At 38.5% G+C, this 16,035-nt stretch overlaps 1 pseudogene; it reads left to right on the top strand.

The window, feature by feature from the left end:
• The window catches only part of LOC116105507, a 54,765-nt pseudogene that overhangs the window by 19,948 nt on the left and 18,782 nt on the right, over positions 1-16,035 (top strand).

Below are 16,035 nucleotides of genomic sequence, written 5' to 3'. Positions count from 1 at the left end.
CATGGGAACGATGAGACTGTTTTGCTGGAAATCCAAGCTGGATTAGATGCAAAGACGAGGAGAGCTAGGACAGACTAAAAGGGTTGGGTCGAAGAAACTCCGGTGAACCCGACCCAACATAGAGGAGGAAAATGGGGAACCTAACCTAAACCACGAACGAATGAAAACCAATGACGACAAAGTCGGACCAAAATTTGCTAATATTCATGGGTGCGATCCTTATGGTGTGGTTATTAGCGAATGATACTTCAATGTGTATCTGTGTGGCGAGGAGGAGAGGTTGAACACAATGTGTGTGTATGGAGGGAGACGCGATAAAATTGGTTTCATGGATGGAAATACATGCTCAATCGCATCATGGCCTGAGTTTAAACTCTCTTTATTCATCGGTTTGGTGGATCGCAAGAGGGGGACCATATGAAGCACTGATGGGAATCCCGCAGCACTGGTTCTATGGAAGATTACCGGACGCAATTTGTGAAGCCACTCTTTGACCATAAGAGATGAGAAAGAAGACATATTTGGGCTGCTTTCCTAAATGGGCTCGGCCCAGAAATAAAGCTGAAGCAGATTAGGCATACCCCATTTAATATTCAACTAATTGAATTGGCCCCAAAACTAGAAGAGAAACTTGGGCCTTGATGATTAGAAGGGCTAAGTAAGGGTTTAGAGCCTGGAGTTGTAAATGGAGTTAATAGAATGGCTTGGCACTCATAGTAGTAGGTCGGTAAGGAATTTGGGGCAGTATGACAAACGGGTCAAGGCATTCATACTGTCTAACCCATATACCATGCAGGTACTGTGAACACAAAGCAAACCAAACCCAACTTTTAGTGCGCAGACAGGCTGAAATTGGAACGATCTACATTCCATGTTGTTTCGAGCGCAACAACCAATGCGGCAGCAACAACTCTATTCAACGACCACCGACCAATTCGAATTTTAGGAGGAGTTTCCTTTCAAAAAATGACGAACTTGAGATTCATAGAAAAAGGCGGTGTGGGGTGTGTGGGACAAACATTTCCACGTCATTCTGATTGATGAGATAACCAGGATGAGATGAACCATGTGGGGGTTGAGTTTGAGTGATTGTAGCAGAACAACTTCAAGATGATACAGAGCTCTCAATTAGTTGTCGATGGTGTATTTCGGGTGCCAAAAATTATGAAAGGAAGGGTTAAAATCAGAGGGGCTGATTGATAGTGTTGATTGATAAGGGAGCACCCACACAATTTTATTAGCAACGGTGTGACAGAAAAATTGGGGATATTAGTGTGTAGACGCAGACTTTCGGGGTGAAAGTTGGTGACATTATCTGTGCATATGTGAGAAGAATGTAGGGAGGTGCAGCTGGATACCAAGGAGTTCCAATTACATATTTTTTTCCCATTGAGATGACAATGCGGATGTGTTCTGGGTATTGCTTGGTTGGAAACCTTGGGAGAAACAACAGGTCGCATTGGAAAACACAAGTGATGAAGTTTAAGTTGAGACAAAGTTGGAATAGTTTGGGTGACCCTCCTTAAGCGAGACCGCTATTTCTTTAAATCTATGCTAGGACTATCCAGTTAGGGACTGTGGGATTTTTTGAGTTTAGGAATTTATAAAAGCGTGAATAGAATTGAGGGGGACACAATCTTACTAGTTCTAAATCGGTTCAGTCAGTCTTCACTTCATTATCAAGATTAACAGTCGCCATAACCGTATACATCCATTAGCTCACCTCGGTGTCCCAACCCCCAACCATTAGCCTTACCACTATGCCCTATTACAAAAAACGAAATAAGAAACTATAGGCGATGTTAGCTTTCGAATCATTAAACCCAACCTTAGTCCTTTTCAGCCCGGTTTGTTGGTGAAAAGAAAGACACGAGGAGATTCTATGTTGATTATAGGGCCCTTAAATAGATCAGTTCCGAATAAGTTTCCCATTCCAGTGGTGGCAATTTATTCGATTAATTAGGAAGAGCTTTAAATTTTTTCTAACTGGATTGAATCGGGCTACCACCAAATTCAAGTGAAGGATGAGGATACCCCAAAACGGCATTTAGAACACACGAAGGGTATTTATAATCTTAGTCATGCCTTTCGGCTTGACCAATGCCCCAGCCACATTTCAAGCCTTGATGAATGACTATTTGACCTTCCTGCTCGGTTTCATTTCGGTCTTCTTTGCACATATTGGTTTACAGCCATACAAAAGAAATATCACATTCAACCTTGGAGATCACCCTTAGCACACTTGAAGAACACCAACTGGTTGCCACAAAAAGAATGTTTGCTTCGCCAACGAAATTAGAATACTTGGGGCATGTCATCTAGGCGATGGTGGGTGCCTTTGATTCTTCCAAATCAACAGTGTTTTATATGGCCAGTTCCTAAGGTATCAGGGCATTACGTGATTCTTGTTTGACTAGATACTACCAAAGTTTGTCAAGATTATGGAAAAATAGCAATTTCCTCTTACATGTTTACTTAGAAATGCTTTCAATGGAATCCTGAAGCCCAAAAAGCCTGATTGAGCTTAAGCAGATCATGACATCCGTACCGGTGTTGGCTATGCCGATTTTGCTAAAATTTATCATGAGACGGATGCCTCAGGGATGGGGTAGGGGTTGTTTTGAGCGCGGAGGTAAAACCGTTAGCTTTTTTTGAGCAAAGGGTTATCCACACAATCTAAGCTTAAATCAGTTTATGAAAACAAATTATGGCTATTGTATGGCGGTTTAAAAGTGGCCGCACTTACTTATTTGGGGCGCGATTCTCATTTAGAACAGACCCACAACGCTTACATTTCCTAACATCAGTGGCAACTGAGTGAGACCAACAGAAGGGGTTACGAAATGTGATAGGCTTGAACTTTATCATCCAGTATAATAAACCAGGGACAAAGAATCGGTAGCGATGCTTTATCCTAGAAGAAGTGTAACAGGAATGATTTCAATGGGCTGTCTGTGGTTTTTTGCAGGGTTGTTGAAACTAGAGAAATGTTTATCAACAAGATGACAAATTTGTGGATTGTCCAAAAGTTTTGTTGGATCCAAAGGCCATACACCATTTAATTAGTTGAGCACCATCTCTTGTATAATACTACTAGTTTTCAAAGAATGGGCTTACATCCATTACTCCTACATGAGTTCACTCGTCACCTGTTGGGGGGCACTCAGTTTCTTTCGTACTTTTAAAAGGCTCAAAAGTTTGGTAAATATTGGAGGGCAGAAATGGGATATCAAAAGTATGTCAAACTCTTAAACAGTTTGTCAACAAAATAAGTACCAAAGCTTGAGTCCCGCCGGCTTTTGGCAGCCTTTATCTACCCTGATCAGGTATGGGAAGACATCTCCATAGACTTCATCACCGACTTCCGAAAGCAAATATGCGTCGACACTATATTGGTGGTGGTTGCCGATCGACTAGTACACCCATTTCTTGACTCTTAAACATCCCTACATCCATGGATGTTGCTGCCACTTTTCATTAAGGAATTGTTCGGCACATGGGTTTCCCCGATCGATTGTCTTTGATCGCGACCGATATTCATAGTCATTTGGAAAAAATTGTTCAATCATTCGGGAACGTATCTTCAAATGAGTTCACCTACCATCCTCAAAAAGATGGCCATCTGAAGTGGTTGAATCGGTGTGTAAGACATAATATGCTGTTTTATGGTAGGGTCAGCCGCCTCGTCAATGACCTAAATGGATCTTTTGGGCCGAGTTTTGGTTTAATACGACATCAATTGCTCCACAGGTACCCCTTTTTAAGCACCTTTATGGTCGCGCTCCTCCAGCCTTCTTAAGGTTTCAGATCAGGGGTCAACTGTTGATGAAGTGAATTGTCATTGCCAAGCTCGCATATTATCTTAGTTGAGTTCAGGAGAATCTCCTAAAGCTCAGGCCGAATGAAGTTCTGCTGATGCAAAGAGGAGGGAAGTTCAACTAGAAGTGAGAGATTCATTTACCTTAAGTTGCACCCTACCGTCTTCGCTCTTTAGCTTGTCGTTACTTGAGAAACTAAGTCCCCGATTCTATGACCCTTTTGAAGTTAAGAGGTTAATATTGGAACAGTGGCCTATCGCTTTGAATCTACCCCTCCCACAGCACGCATCCATGATGTTTTCCATGTATCACAACTCAAGAAAACGAAGTATCCATCACCTATTGCCCAACCTTTCCCAAATCGGAGGAGGTTTACATACGCGGAAACTTCTAATGGTACCTTGGAAGTCTTAATCAAATGAAAAGGCCTACCCACATATGGAGACACCTGGGAGGAATTCACCTCCTTGATCACCAATTTCCTTATTCCACCTTGGCGACAAGTGGCTCTCCTTGGGAGGGTATGATGAGACCCCTTTAGTGCACGTCTTCAGCAGAAAGAATAAGATAGGGTAGAGGATAAATACCATTTTACTGCGCATTAAGCAATGACAGGTTGCATCTTCAGATTGGGTTTAAAGAAATTCTGTTAGAGTAAATTGTCATAAAAAGGGTTGACAAGGAATGTTTTGTGGCATCGAAAAGTAAGGGGGAATTGGGTTGGGGATGGTACCTGGGCCTTCGAAGCCAATTGCTTATCTGATGTTATCTTTCTTTCTTTCTTTTCTCTTTTGTCAAATTGCTTATTGTAAATTGCTGTTCATTTTTGGATTGTACTTGGTGTACCTTGTTGAGGATTGAACTGGTGTTTGTTTTGGATATTAATAGTAATACAGAGGTATTTCAGAAAGTCTGGTTGAATTGTCTTGTGTTTGTTGTTGAGGTGACTGGGAATTCTGGGTATTTGCAGTGCATGTTGTGATTTTGCAGGTTGAGATAGAAGGAGGGTTCTATCTATCAGTTTCTTTATTAGGAGTTACAGGTAACCGAATTTCCTGTCTTGTATTCAATTTCCTTATATATATTTTCTTCATGTGATTATCTTGCAACTAGCTAGGTGCTGTGTGGGTGTTATGAAGGCTTGATTACTGTTGCTTGGAATAGTCGGGCCAACCTAAATTGAGTACTTGATGGTGAAGTATTCAGAATATTAAGTGTCTTATAACTGCTGCTATACTGAAACCTTGGCAAGGTAGGTGTATGCATTTCATCTTAGTTCACATTAATTTTTATCTGGGTTTCACCCTGATACATTCTCTGAGGATACTATATCAACCTTCCCTTTAGATACAGTAGAATTAGTTATAAACCATGAATTTTCCACATTTCTGTAAAGTTAGTCAATAAAATATCCTCTAGATTGTTTCTCGGAATGAACATATGTTTTGTGGTGGTGGTCTTTATCCTATGATGCATTAGTCAGTAAAATCATCTAGAATTTCCTGTAGTAAGCTATACTATAATGGCCATAGTGTTTTCATTAAGTCAGCATGTGCTGTTACTTAAGGTGTATTTTTTGTATACTAGTGACTACGTAATTATTTTCAAATTCTATTTTGCTTCGTGTTGCCTATTTTCTCCTTATCTTGTGAGGGGCAATTCCTTTAAATTTGAGCTGGTGATTATAGCTATATGGTAGGTTATAATATATCCTATTAATATTTAACTCCCTTTGCCTTTGATGAAGTTCAATTTTCAATAATTGTATTATGTATGATCTTTTGTCCTCGAATTTTTACTTAAACTGTTAGCCACATTTAAGTTTCTGTGTGTTAAAATTTGATCTACCTTCTGCAGTGACTGTTAGTCTAAAATTTGTGTTTCTTTATTTTTTTCTAATTCTTGCTCTTTGCAATCTATATTAATAAACTATTCTCCTTCTCTTTGTCTCTGTCCTCTCATCCATATGTGTATATGACATTAGATATCAGGTATAGTTCATTTCACAATAAACTGGAATGTATTGAGTGGAAAGTTGTTGTTCTTTTATTATACAGGATCTCTACTACTGAAAGCTTTCATGTGATGATTTCTATTGTTTGTTAAGCAGCTCTCCTTGATGTAGTTCTTAGTTGGAAGCGTGAGGAGCATGTCATTCCATGTTAAGTTGAGATACATTTTAAAACTTGTTTCAGCTGCTGCCTGGTGATTGTGCTACCAGTTCACTATGGCTATCCTTGGAGAATCCCCTAACATCAAAGTTGGTTTTGGCATAGTGCACATACACCCTACTTGTTTATTTTGGCTGTTTTTATCTATTTGTCTCCGAATAGCTGGCTGCTGTTTTGTTTCTTTTCCCTTTCATTCGTCGATTCCTGGAGAGAATTTAATTTAGGATTATAATGCTCATGATGTGGTGGTCACAGGTTTGTAGATTTTCTTTTTAACATTCTTTTATGTGGTTAGACTTCAATGGGTTTGCATCTTATGGTTGTTTACGAGTATGCCTTATCCCTTTCACCTTGCAGCCTCGGCTCTATGTAGGGAGGGGAATGCTTGAAAGTACATGGTCTCTTTTCAAGTAACGGTTCAGTGTTCAAATTTTGATTATGCTTGGATATGTTTGTTTACAGCATTTGATGTCCTTTTTTCTTTGTTTAATGTTCTGGGTTTTTGTTTTAGTTATGAAGTGGTGGTTAGTTACTATATTGAGGTTTGTCTTTCATTGATTATTGGCACCCCCTTTTCTTTATTCTGCTTGTAACCGTCATATAAATATCAGTTCGACAAATGCTGTCAAAGACAATATTAAGATCAAAGAGGACAATGACGAAGATACTAGTGATGAATCTGTTAATCTAAGCTGCCTCAAAATAATTTGTTCTTGCATTGTGTTCATTTGATTTTTATAAAACCTCGTGTATTATTACTACTATTTTCTTTTCTGATTAAAAAAAAAAAACCCTATGAGTAATGTGTCAATATATAGCAGAATTATAAAGTGAACAAGAAATCACTCTGAAGCGCTAGCATGAGAAAGCAAATTAAAAAAAAAAAAACGTTGTATACAAAATGTAGTCTTAACTCTAAAAAATTCAGCCAAACAAAAAGGTGGCTGAAACACCAAGTTTCAAATTGTTCGAGTTGGTAAGAAAGAGAGGGATCATCAATCATGATGGTAAAATATTGCTAGAGAAAAGTTCCAACTCCCCCCTCTTGTCCTCTATTGTCAGCCTGCCATAGCTAAGAGTTCTGGAAGGTCGCGGAGTTCCCATAAGCAGGAGCAAACACTTCCACACAAAGGATTATCCTGAAACCAATTGTCTTCTCGAAAATTGATCACTTCAGTATGAAAAGAAGAATCAGGATAGTCCTTGGAAACAGATATCCAAGGGCTTCTAGAATATCCTTCTAAACCCAACCATTATATGAAGGCTAGATTTAACCACATGCCATGAGGAGTTTCTTTTGAGAGGAAGCCTCAAAATTCAATAACTAATGAAGTTTGGTTCTTTTTTTTCCTACTCCCAATTCGCTAGATGAATTTCCCTGTAACAAGACCACTTACTGTACTAAATTTTAGTATTGTGCTAGTTATAGACTGAGACTCAATAGTTTTTGTTCTTATTTTAACTAAGGGAAATGTTAGAGGTACAAAGAGTTTTTGTACAAAGTGATGTGACAGCTACCATACTATTAGTTTCACATCAATCTTCTATTTCTTTTTACAAACTAGTAGTGTAACAGCTGTCACATCATTTTGTACAAAGATTCTTACATCTTTATTATAGTCTTTGTATATATAGCATTTCTCTTTTAACAAATCCATTTTGGTTGCAGATAAAACCTTTAGTGGGTCCAACAAAGGACATCATGAGTGTTCAGATAACTAATTTGGAGTGGCATGAATTCTTTCCTAATGGTAATGTAAATGAAGATATATCATGTATTTGTTATGTCATTCATATAAAAGAATAAAAAGAAGTGAATATTTATCATTTACTTGTTTTCTTGGCAGCTAAGAAAAATATTGGCGTTGTGATTGCTCTCTGGGCTCCTATTATTCTTGTTTGAGTCATACCCTTCTGCTTCTTTGCTAATCCATATGTCTGTTTCATTATGCTGATATAATGCTAATTCTACCAATATTTTTTCTGCTTCTGATATATCTGTTTCATTGTGCTGATAAAGTGCTAATTTTACCAATATTTTTCCTAGGTCTATTTTACGGATGCCCAGATTTGGTATGCCATATTCTCTGCTTTTGTTGGAGGCCTTTATGGTGCATTTTGTCACCTTGGAGAGGTTTGTAGAACTTTTTTCACTTTCTAAATTCTAAATTAAGTTCGGCATTTTCTATTCATCTCCATTTTTATGTTTTTTACTGCATTAATGAATAAACCTTTCTTTACTTTGTCNCAGAGGTATTTCAGAAAGTATTGTTGAATTGTCTTGCGTTTGTTGTTGAGGTGACTGGGAATTCTGGGTATTTGAGTGCATGTGTGATTTTGCAGGTTGACATAGAAGGAGGGTTCTATCAAAGTGGTATTAGAGCGCAGTAACGATAGGGAATGGTTGGAACAAGGATGGAAAACAGGTTAGATATTATGGAGAGGACATGGGAACGATGAGAGACTGTTTGCTGGAAATCCAAGCTTGGATTAGATGCAAAGACGAGGAAGAAGCTAGGACAGCTAAAAGGGGTGGGTCGATAGAAATACCGGTGAACCCGACTCCAAACATAGAGGAGGAAAATGGGGAACCTAACCTAAACACGAACGATGAAAACACAATGACTGGACAAAGTCGACCAAAATTTGCTAATATTCATGGGTGAGGATCCTTATGGGTGGTTATTTAGGATCGAATGATACTTCAATGTGTATCATGTGGCGGAGGAGGAGAGGTTGAACACAATGGCTGTGTGTATGGAGGGAGACGCGATAAATTGGTTTCAATGGATGGAAATACATGCTTCAATCGCATCATGGCCTGAGTTTAAACTCTCTTTACTTCATCGGTTTGGTGGATCTCAAGAGGGAGGACCATATGAAGCACTGATGGGAATCCCGCAGACTGGTTCTATGGAAGATTACCGACGCAATTTTGAAGCACTCTTTGCACCATTAAGAGATGAGAAAGAAGACATATTGTGGGCTGCTTTCCTAAATGGGCTCAGGCCAGAAATTAAAGCTGAAGTCAGATTAGGCATACCCAATTTAATAATTCAACTAATTGAATTGGCCCAGAAAATAGAAGAGAAAAATTGGGCCTTGGATGAATTGAAGAATGGGCTAAGTAAGGGTTTAAGGCCTGGAGTTGTAAATGGAGTTAATAGAATGGCTTGGACTCATAGTAGTAGGTCAGGTAAGAATTTGGGGCAGTATGAAAACGGGTCAAGGCATTCATACGTGTCTAACCCAATGATACCATCAGGTACTGTGAACACAAATGCAAACCAAAACCCAACTTTTAGTGCGCAGACAGGCTGAAATTGGAACGATCTACATGTCCATGTTGTTTCGAGCGACAACCAATGCGGCAGCAACAACTCTATTCAACGACCACCGACCAATTCGAATTTTAGGAGGAAGTTTCCTTTCAAACAAATGACAGAACTTGAGATTCAGAGAAAAAGGGCGTGTGGGGTGTGTGGGGACAAACAGTTCCACGTCATTCTGATTGATGAGGAGGATAACCAGGATGAGATGAACAATGGTGGGGGTGAGTTGAGTGAATCTGTAGCAGAACAACTGCAAGATGATACAGAGCTCTCAATTAGTTCGATTGTGGGTATTTCGGGTCCAAAAATTATGAAAGTGAAGGGTAAAATCAGAGGGGCTGAAGTGATAGTGTTGATTGATAATGGAGCACCACACAATTTTATTAGCAAAGGTGTGACAGAAAAATTGGGGATATTAGTGATGTAGACGCAGACTTTCGGGGTGAAAGTTGGTGACAGTTATCTAGTGCAATGTGAGGAAGAATGTAGGGAGGTGCAGCTGGATATCCAAGGAGTTCCAATTATACATATTTTTTTCCCATTTGAGATGAACAATGCGGATGTGGTTCTGGGTATTGCTTGGTTGGAAACCTTGGGAGAAACAACAGTCGATTGGAAAACACAAGTGATGAAGTTTAAGTTAGGAGACAAAGTTGTGAAGATTTTGGGTGACCCTGCCTTAAGCGAGACCCTAATTTCTTTAAAGGCTATGCTTAGGACTATCCAGTGTGAGGGACATGGATATTTTGTTGAGTTTGGGAATTTATAAAAGCAAGTAGAATTAGAATTTGAGGGGGACAACAGCATCTTACTAGTTCTAAATCGGATTCAGTCAGTCTTCACTTCATTATCAAGATTACAGCCGCCTAGAACCTTAGATCATTCCATTAGCCTCACTCTCGGGTCCCAACCCCCAAACATTAGACCTTACCACTATCCCTAGTACCAAAAAACGAAATAGAGAAACTAGTAGGCGAGATGTTAGCTTTCGGAATCATTAAACCCAACCTTAGTCCCTTTTCCAGCCCGGTGTTGTTGGTGAAAAAGAAAGACAACGGATGGAGATTCTATGTTGATTATAGGGCCCTTAATAAGATAACGGTTCCGAATAAGTTTCCCATTCCAGTGGTGGATGAATTATTCGATGAATTAGGAAGAGCTTTAATTTTTTCTAAACTGGATTTGAAGTCGGGCTACCACCAAATTCAAGTGAAGGATGAGGATACCCACAAAACGGCATTTAGAACACACGAAAGGGTATTATGAATTCTTAGTCATGCCTTTCGGCTTGACCAATGCCCCAGCCACATTTCAAGCCTTGATGAATGACATATTTTGACCTTTCCTGCGTCGGTTCATTTCGGTCTTCTTTGACGACATATTGGTTTACAGCCATACAAAAGAAGATCACATTCAACACTTGGAGATCACCCTTAGCACACTTGAAGAACACCAACTGGTTGCCAACAAAAAGAAATGTTTCTTCGGCCAACGGAAATTAGAATACTTGGGGCATGTCATCTAGGCGGATGGGGTGGCCGTTGATTCTTCCAAAATCAACAGTGTTTTATAGTGGCCAGTTCCTAAGGATATCAGGGCATTACGTGGATTTCTTGGTTTGACTAGATACTACCAAAGGTTTGTCAAAGATTATGGAAAAATAGCAATTCCTCTTACATGTTTACTTAAGAAAGATGCATTTCAATGGAATCCTGAAGCCCAAAAAGCCTTTGATGAGCTTAAGCAGATCATGACATCAGTACCGGTGTTGGCTATGCCGGATTTTGCTAAAGAATTTATCAATGAGACGGATGCCTCAGGGAGTGGGTTAGGGGTTGTTTTGATGCAGGAGTGTAAACCGTTAGCTTTTTTGAGCAAAGGGTTATCCACACAATCTAAGCTTAAATCAGTTTATGAAAACAAATTAATGGCTATTGTAATGGCGGTTTAAAAGTGGCGACATTACTTATTGGGGCGGCGATTCATCATTAGAACAGACCAACAAGCTTACATTTCCTAACAGATCAGTGGCAACTGAGTGAAGACCAACAGAAATGGGTTACNGGGTTTGATGAAAACCCTTTGCAACAAGACGTGCCTTACACCTTTGGAAGCTGCCATCAGCATTGGTTTTAGTATGAAATACCCATTTGTTACCAACCAACGTCATATTGGGAAAGTAAGGCATAAGGGATCAGCTGTTGTTATTTTGCAGTGCTTCAAATTCAGAGATCATAGCTGCATGCCAAAGTGGATCTTGCAAAGCTGCTGAAACTAATGAAGGTTCTATAGGTGTAGTAGTGTTTGTAGTGGTACTAAGCAGAGCATCAACCTTTGCTCTTGTAATCATGGGATGAAAGTTTTGTAGTTTTGGAGCAGTAGATGCAGACGTTGGTGTTTGTAAAGAGTGTGAAAAATTTTATGGGTGAAGATCAACCTGCAAATGAATAGGAGTAAAATGTGAGAAAGGAGGAACTGACGGTGAAGAAGAAACAGAGTTTTGGTAGTGGTTTTCAGTAAGAGGTTTTGACGCAGATAAGGGTGGTAAAGTTAGTTGCCAATGGGACTGTGTGGTTGTGGAATTGGGCAGTGATATTCGGAAGAAGTAGAGTTTGTGTCAGAAAAACCTTGAGCAAAAGGAAAACAACTTTCATTGAACTTAACACTCTGGATAGTGTAGACTCTGCCATGACTGTTTAAACATAGGTAGCCTTTGTGATGTGAATTGTATCCCAACAATACACATGCTTCAGAGTGAAAAGAAAACTTCTGTTTTTGATAAGGCATGATAAAAAGGAATCATTGACATCCAAAGGTTTTAAGTGCTGTGTAATCAGGAGCCTTTTTGAATAGCATTTGGAAAGGATTGCTATGCGTCAAGGTGGTTGAGGGTAGTTGGTTTATTAAATACATTGCTGTGTGAAAGGCAAACCACCAGTAACGAAGTGGCATGGATAGAGGCTTGAGCTAGAAGTGTAAGTCCAGTTTCAGTGATATGGCGATGCTTGCGTACAACTTTGCCATTTTGATGGTGAATATGGGGACATGGATGACAGAAGTGAATGCCTTGTTGAGAAAAATAAGTGACCAGAAGTATGAATTCACCGCCCCAATCAGACTGAAAAACTTTAACTTTCTTGTCAAATTGTTGTTCCACAAGCTTAATGAAAAGAGTGACAGTGGTACAAACTTCAGATTTAAATTTTAGAGGATAAATCCAGGTGTATTTGGTATAATCATCCACAAACAGTAGATAGTATCTAAAACCAGTAGCTGAAACAATTGGAGCTGGTCCCCAAACATCTGCAAAGACCAACTCAAAGGGTTCAAGAGTTTAGAAGAGGTTGACGGCTGGACTGAAAGATGAAGTTTTCCATACTAACAAGCTTCACAAAAGTGAATTTTATTTATATCAGCATGATGCTTTACATTCATGTTGTTCACAACGGTTTTAAGAACAGAAGCATGAGGGTGGCCTAATCTTCTATGCCATAACAGCATAGTATCGTCACTCAGTTTAGCTGGAGCAATTTCTGCCAGTTTGGTAACGTTATTTCCAGATTGAAACTTGACTGGAGCACAAGAGGTAACATGCAAAGACAGTTGATGAATCATTTCAGTGGACTGACAAGGAAGTGTCTTGACAAGGCTATGCAGAGAGTCACTTGCTGCTTTATTTTCAATTCTCCCGACGGTTGGTATTGTAAGCTGGTACAAGCCTTTATTTAGAACTCCTTGAAGCAGAGTTTTCTGTGACAGCTTGTCCTTAATAATACATCCATCAGTAAAGAACTCAACAACAACGTTATTGTCTTTTGTAATTTTAGAGATACTGAGTAAATTTTTTGTTACATTGGGTACACAAAGTATATTCCGAAGATAAATGGATTTGTTCAAATAATTTGAGGGAAGAGTGGTCATACCTGTGTGTGAGATTTCAAGGTTTATCCATTTCCAACTTGTAAAGTTCCTGGACCATTATACTGACTTTTGAGAGATAGATTCTACAGATCAAGAGTGATATGGTGAGTTGCTCATGAGTCAATGAACCAATTTGGATCCATGACTGTAAGAGGAGTAGCCATTTGTGAAAAAATTCCATTCTGATGGTTATCAAAAACTGTTTCAATACCATGTGTGGCAGAACTTGAAGGTTGTTGCTGTTGAGAGTTGAAGGCATTTGGTTGATACTTCAGTGTTGGAGACTGATTACTTATAGTGTTCATGGGAACCAAGGAAGATTGGTTCGTATAGTAAGGTGCAGAGCATGTGTTAGCAAAGTAAGCTTGTGCAGGAGAAAGAATTGGTGCAGATTGATACCTATGATTCTAAGTACCTTGAAAATTTGTATCAAATCTGTGATAGCATTGGAGTGCCATGTGTCCAGTTTTTAGCATTGGAGTGCCATGTGTCCAATTTTCCCACATAGTTGACATATCATTCTTGGTTTATAAAAATTTCTACCTCTGCCACGACCTCTTCCAAAGCTTCCAATAGTTTGATGCATGTCCTGACCACCTGAATAGACATTATGTGATTCTATCTGTCCTTGAGTTTGTCCATACACAGGTTGGTTTGGTTGATGAGCTGTTGCATTTGAGTTTTGTTGATGTGGCTGAGAGTTCATATTCTGTTTATTTGCAAGAAAGACTGAGCTTCATGAAAACCTACATACGTTGAGTGTTGTTTCTCTAACCTCATCTCATGCTTGTGTCATAGGAACTGCGCTTCTTAAAGAGAAACATCTCCNTTTCTAATTTTCATTCTTGTACTTTTGAGTATGATGTTGATGACAGTCAAAAAATAGAAATAATGAAATAACTTGTAAATGAGTAGATCTTGGAAAATGAGGGCTTGGCTGCCATAGAGGTGGGGCTATTGTTATGGTATGGTACTTAAATATAATGAATGTGGGAAGCATGTATAAACTTTATAATGTTATAACACACTAAAGATATTCTTATCAAAAAATAATAAATTAAAGATATTTTATCCTCAACTTTGTGTGATGTATGTCACGTGTTGTGTGCGTAAGAAGCTTTATTTTTTCATCAAAGTATTATTTGTAAAATTTTATAAGTTGTCACAACTTTTAGCCCATGACAATTGAAATCAATGGGATCTTTAATTTTTTTTTTTTCCCAATATTCAATTGAAGTGAATGGGAAACTTGACAACTTTTTTTGATAATTTCTCTTATTGCCACATGTTGACCATTTTCATTATCATAGTAGTATTATTTAGTGCTGTATTGACCTCTTATAATACAAGAACGTAGCTGCTAGAAGTTTAGAACATATCTTGTGAACTATACATTAGACAGATCAAACTTCCCACATTAATACCAGAACTTTATTGAGAAAAATTCATACAATGGCTTGGTCGTAAGGTGAAAATGTCCTCACTAGTTAGTTATGCACTGCAGTTTAATTTATTACTTCATGCTTTTCTCAAGTCACTTTTCTTGTAGTGTTTTAACTCCATACTACACGGAGGAGGTTCTCTTCTCTTTGAAAGAGTTGGAATCGCCAAATGAAGATGGTGTTTCAATACTCTTTTATTTGCAAAAGATATTTCCAGGTTTCTCCTTTGCTCCTATTATTTGCCTCGATAAATTAAAAAACTTTTACAATATTTGTTTCCTTGAAAAGTTTCTTCTATTGTACTAATCTCTTGTTGGTTATAGACGAATGGAACAACTTTCTTGAGCGAGTAAAATGCCTTAGTGAAGAAGAACTTAAAGGATCTGATGAACTAGAGGAAGAGCTCCGCCTCTGGGCATCATATAGGGGCCAAACTTTGACTAGAACTGGTATTTAATCAGTCTCTCTGTGTGGTTATGGTTTAGAGTGTGGATCTGTGTCACACTAGATTATAATTGTCTGCATTGTTGTCCCTTGCCTTGCAATTGACTGATACTATTTTATGTATTACAGTGAGAGGTATGATGTACTATCGTAAAGCTTTGGAACTGCAGGCTTTTCTTGATATGGCCCAACATGAAGGTGAATATTGTGTGTTAGAAATAGCATTGCAATTGATTATTTGCTGCTTATCAGTAATGCTTGATTGTGTGTCTATTACAAGAGATTTCCAAGATACCTCTTTTTTCTTCATTTTCCATAACTTGATAGGGGTTTTGAGTTGATGTGTTTTGTTTTTGTGGTTTTAGGATACTGTAGTTTTTCTCTTTTTTGGTGTTCATATATGCAAGATTTTTTAGTCTTTTGTAAAGCTCTAACTCTCATACAGTGGACATCTGGTCCAACTTTGTATCTCTTTTTTTATACTTCGATATACTAGTGTTTCCTATAAAAAAGAATAAAGTAATGCTTGATTTTGTGCATATTTGTTTACATATAGATGCTTTTTCTCAATACAATAGTGTATATTATCATGTAATTGATGATTGCATTACTTGGTTTGGATATTGTACCTTTTAGATTTGATGGAAGGCTATAAGGCAATCGAGTTAAATGCGGATGATAACAAGGGGGAAAGATCATTGGTGACACAGTGTCAAGCCGTTCCTGATATGAAATTCACGTATGTCGTTTCATGCCAACAATACGGTATTCACAAGCGATCTGGTGATCATCGTGCACAGGACATTCTGAGGCTGATGACAAAGTATGTGTGCGCAATTAATTTCTTGCCAAATCACTAATTGTAGTTAATTTGTACTGGTCAGTACAGTTTGGATTAGCAGACAGT

The sequence above is a fragment of the Pistacia vera genome, unplaced genomic scaffold, assembly GCF_008641045.1.
Source record: "Pistacia vera cultivar Batoury unplaced genomic scaffold, PisVer_v2 Contig50, whole genome shotgun sequence".
Lineage (NCBI taxonomy): Eukaryota > Viridiplantae > Streptophyta > Magnoliopsida > Sapindales > Anacardiaceae > Pistacia > Pistacia vera.
Note: the sequence above shows the minus strand (reverse complement) of the source record. Positions and strands in the feature narration are given on the sequence as shown.